The sequence below is a fragment of the Schistocerca serialis genome, unplaced genomic scaffold (assembly GCF_023864345.2).
Source record: "Schistocerca serialis cubense isolate TAMUIC-IGC-003099 unplaced genomic scaffold, iqSchSeri2.2 HiC_scaffold_133, whole genome shotgun sequence".
NCBI classification, from domain to species: domain Eukaryota; kingdom Metazoa; phylum Arthropoda; class Insecta; order Orthoptera; family Acrididae; genus Schistocerca; species Schistocerca serialis.
This window is the reverse complement of record NW_026047547.1, coordinates 195,001-200,000: the sequence shown is the minus strand read 5'-3', so window position 1 is coordinate 200,000 and position 5,000 is coordinate 195,001. Positions and strand designations below refer to the sequence as shown.

General features: G+C 53.2%; 1 non-coding gene across 1 annotated transcript in view; it reads right to left on the bottom strand.

Annotated features, from left to right (window-relative positions):
* Window positions 1-219, bottom strand: part of LOC126439665 (small subunit ribosomal RNA) — a 1,909-nt gene extending 1,690 nt beyond the window's left edge. Inside the window, exon 1 of the ribosomal RNA XR_007581300.1 lies at window positions 1-219. This exon is cut by the window's left edge and continues 1,690 nt beyond it. This is a non-coding gene — a ribosomal RNA (small subunit ribosomal RNA).
* Between the last annotated feature and the right edge of the window lie 4,781 nt (window positions 220-5,000).

Sequence of the window (5,000 nt, the reverse complement as noted above, 5' to 3'; positions counted from 1 at the left end):
GATCTAATAAAAGCGTCCCTTCCATCTCTGGTCGGGACTCTGTTTGCATGTATTAGCTCTAGAATTACCACAGTTATCCAAGTAACGTGGGTACGATCTAAGGAACCATAACTGATTTAATGAGCCATTCGCGGTTTCACCTTAATGCGGCTTGTACTGAGACATGCATGGCTTAATCTTTGAGACAAGCATATGACTACTGGCAGGATCAACCAGGGAGCTGCGTCAACTAGAGCTGAGCAGCCGGCCGCCCGGGAGTGTGTCCCGGGGGCCCGCGCGAACACGCAAGCGTCCGCTCAATTATTCTGCAAACAGGAGGAGGCTGAGCTCCCCTGCACAACACACCTCGAAACCCTCTCAGGTCCCGGCGGCGCGCAGCGCCGTCCTAAGTACTTGGTCGGGTTCGAGAGAGGCGCAATCGCCCGGAGTTAGGCGAGTAGACGCTTTAGGTGCGACCACCCGTGCTCCCAACTGAGCTTGCCGCTGCCGACAGAGGCCCGGGAGCGTGCTGTCGTGGCATTGCCGGCGGGAGACAACACGCGCCACCTACGGTGACCGGCAGCTCCAACGCCAGCGCCACAGAAGGACAAAAGCCCCACTTGGGTGCCGAAGCGAACTCTCCCAGCACAGCGCACGCGCCAACACGTCCGCACAGCTGCGATACAAACCACCTGCGAGAACCGCTGGGGCGACCGAGCAGCAGACGGCGTCGCGGCGCCGAGCGCCGGGCGGCGGCGCATCCTCAGCGCACACAGTCCTCAATCGGACCAGCACACTGCAGATGGCCACCGCGCTTCGCACCGGGCCCGCGAGGACCTACTTTGGCCGCAAGGCGCCGCGAGCAGGGGGCGCCGGCGCGCAGCTGCGCCGCCTGCCGCGTCCGTCGGCCGGCGCGCCTGCCACTGGCCGCCCCCACCAGCCGGCTGTAGCGCGTGCGCCCACGCACCGCGCTGCCAGCACGCCGGGCGGCCCCCCCTCACCGGCCGGGGACGGTCCCACCCAGCCACCGCCGCGTATCGCCTCACACCCAGATCCCCTTTCACGTTCGTGGGCATGGTGGGTCCCCTTTCACGTTCGTGGGCATGGTGGGTATCCATGAAACAACCGGTTAATAGCTCGACCGATCGTCGCCAACACTGATTCACCTCTAGCGAGAACAACCGCACCACAACGGGTTACCAGTTGTTCATTTGCGTAACGTCACCAGCAAACGTAGACGTCCATCGCCATTTGCAACGAGTATTGCATGCCTGTGTCAGGTGTCACAACACACTACGTCTGCCCACATAGACGCAACAACATGTGCACGCCTAGAGAACACGTGGAAGGTAGCCCCCGTACGTATGCGGTGTCCATTGCGCGAACGACTGTCAGCCGGCCTCTGCAGCATGTCGCAGATGTGGAACGCGGTGCAACATGCTATCACAGTGTGTGAGAAGAGACGACTACGTCCGAATACACGCTCCACTACATCAACAGACTGCTCATGCTGATCGCCATCCAGGGCGTCCGTTCCTCCCACACGTCTGAATGGCGTACCACACTGCAATCCAGCTCCTAAAGGGAGACGACACGTAGCTGCGTCCACAATATTTGGACTGTATGGTCCGCCGTTGCTAGGCGCAGTCGTCGTACGGTCACACATGTGCCACGATGTATCATTCAGTACATACGGACCAATGTGCAGCACAGTTTGTGGGTTTTGCGTACATCCGCGGACAGGTGACAGGCCGTACCACAACGTAGGCTGAGTACGTCGGCATGCGAAGGGCATTGAACATGCAAACTTCTCAACGACCAGCTTGCGAAGGCAGGGGGGAAGGGGGGGGGCATGTACGTCCTGCTGCTATCCACATTACAGTGTATAGCAGGAGCATGTGGAAAGTCAGCAACACTTGCAAGGTGTTTAACATGACGCGATACACAGGGGACCGGGCAGTGCGAATAGCGAACTATATTGCGAGGGTTGCGGTTAGGCAACACTACACTAATTTAACGAGTTGCATAACAATTACAGAGCAGGTTCAGCGACAACGTGCGTCAGGTTAAGGCGCAATATAGGTTAGGTTGAGGCGCAATATGGGTTACGTTAAGGCACAAATTAGGTTACGTTAAGGCACAAATTAGGTTACGTTAAGGCACAAATTGGGTTACGTTAAAGCACAAATTGGGTTACGTTAAGGCACAAATTGGGTTACGTTAAGGCACAACATGGGTTACGTTAAGGCACAACATGGGTTACGTTAAGGCACAACATGGGTTACGTTAAGGCACAACATGGGTTACGTTAAGGCACAACATGGGTTACGTTAAGGCACAACATGGGTTACGTTAAGGCACAACATGGGTTACGTTAAGGCACAACATGGGTTACGTTAAGGCACAACATGGGTTACGTTAAGGCACAACATGGGTTACGTTAAGGCACAACATGGGTTACGTTAAGGCACAACATGGGTTACGTTAAGGCACAACATGGGTTAGGTTAAGGCACAACATGGGTTAGGTTAAGGCACAACGTAAGTTAGGTTAAGGCACAACGTAAGTTAGGTTAAGGCACAACGTAAGTTAGGTTAAGGCACAACGTAGGTTAGGTTAAGGCACAACGTAGGTTAGGTTAAGGCACAACGTAGGTTAGGTTAAGGCACAACGTAGGTTAGGTTAAGGCACAACGTAGGTTAGGTTAAGGCACAACGTAGGTTAGGTTAAGGCACAACGTAGGTTAGGTTAAGGCACAACGTAGGTTAGGTTAAGGCACAACGTAGGTTAGGTTAAGGCACAACGTAGGTTAGGTTAAGGCACAACGTAGGTTAGGTTAAGGCACAACGTAGGTTAGGTTAAGGCACAACGTAGGTTAGGTTAAGGCACAACGTAGGTTAGGTTAAGGCACAACGTAGGTTAGGTTAAGGCACAACGTAGGTTAGGTTAAGGCACAACGTAGGTTAGGTTAAGGCACAACGTAGGTTAGGTTAAGGCACAACGTAGGTTAGGTTAAGGCACAACGTAGGTTAGGTTAAGGCACAACGTAGGTTAGGTTAAGGCACAACGTAGGTTAGGTTAAGGCACAACGTAGGTTAGGTTAAGGCACAACGTAGGTTAGGTTAAGGCACAACGTAGGTTAGGTTAAGGCACAACGTAGGTTAGGTTAAGGCACAACGTAGGTTAGGTTAAGGCACAACGTAGGTTAGGTTAAGGCACAACGTAGGTTAGGTTAAGGCACAACGTAGGTTAGGTTAAGGCACAACGTAGGTTAGGTTAAGGCACAACGTAGGTTAGGTTAAGGCACAACGTAGGTTAGGTTAAGGTACAACATAGGTTAGGTTAAGGTACAACATAGGTTAGGTTAAGGTACAACGTAGGTTAGGTTAAGGCGCAATGTCGGTTAGGTTAAGGTACGATATAGCTTAGGTTAAGGTACACATTGTTGTAGGGAAAGGTGTATTTGGGGGGGGGGGACGGCGGCAGGTTCGTTGATAGTGATTATCGTAAGTGCATGCCTGCGGGATCATCCGATTTGTCACGTCAGGATGCACTTGTGGCTCATGACAGGCGGCGCTCCGATTCCAAGGTTGTGGCAGATCTGTGTCTTTCATTCCTGCCATTGTTTGTGTACTGTGACAGGAGGCAGTATGGTGATGTTGGGTGCACCCCTGTGTAGGACATGTGTGGGTGTTCGTGGCTTAGCTGAGCAATGGCGGATGTCGGAAGGGTGGGATATTCTGTTTTCTGGGTGGACCTCCCGGTCTGGTTATGATAGTGTGGATTGTGTAATGTGGCGGAGAGGATGCACCGGATGTTCTTCCATGCTGGTGGTTAGATATTGTGTGTGTGCCTGTTAGAGGCAGAGAGTAGTGTGTGATAGTGTCTGGCTGACGTGTGGTTCTCATTGTGTGCAGAGTCTTTCAGCATGTATAGGGACGGTTGTATATATTATCTGTATTCTGATGGCTCTGCATTTATTACTAATCAGTGCCGTGTATACGGTTACTCTGGTTCCAGTCGAAACTGTTCTATCTCTGTACATTAGTGACACTGCGGCTCCACTATGTTGCTGCCCCTGTCGGCCGTTTCCCCCAGTGTATGGCTAGTGATTATCAGCAATCAGTCTATTAGTCAATACCGGTAGTGTGACGACTTCAAATGTCCGGGATGGGGGAAGCTAAACCCTTCCCGTGGGTCAGGGCCTAGAAAGACTCTTCCCACGCAGGAGGCTCGGACTGTCGTTACTCTTCCGAGAAATATATTTGCCCAGCGTTTTTTGCGACTGCGAGTGCAACGCCAGGAGGCTCCGACTGTCGTTACTGTTCCGAGATATATATTTGCCCAACGTTTTTTGCGACTGCGAGTGCAACGCCCACGGGTACCGACATGGATGGGGCGCTTCCTAGCTGATCGCTCGGCATGGGAATCAGTACAGTGAGCAATGCGATCGCGTCTGTAGCTTGTACGTGGTACAGCTCGCAGCTCATGTATAGGGACAGCGGGAATGTCGCATATTGGACATAACTCTTCATGAAACGCAAGTTATAGGTGTGGATTGCACATTACGAGTGCGGGAAACTTCCGCCGTTCATCCGCTGGCGTTGCGAGTTTGGCGGTTGGGGTGGGGCACGAGCGGGTGCGGGTGGTGTGATTGCCGGTCCACGACGTTGTGCGGCAGAGGCACTGGCGTTTGGGTGCTGTGGTCGACACAGGCTGCATGCTTTGTGGGTGGCGTCGAAAGATGGGCACTGTGGGCCCATCGATGTCTTAGTCGGCTTGGCGTCCCATAGATGGCGGTATCGTCGTTGCAGGAGCTCATGCTGAGGGAGACCTACAGATGGCGGTATGTTTTGTGGTGCGCTCGACATGGCGGACCTAGTGTTGTCAGATTCGCATAGATGGCGATACTGTTTTGCCAGCATGGTTGGCGTAGTTCCGTCGGATCCCTGTAGATGGAGGTGTCGAATGTTTACTGTGGACATTCATGTCGTCGGCACGAGAGGGCGCGCGCGCCAGTC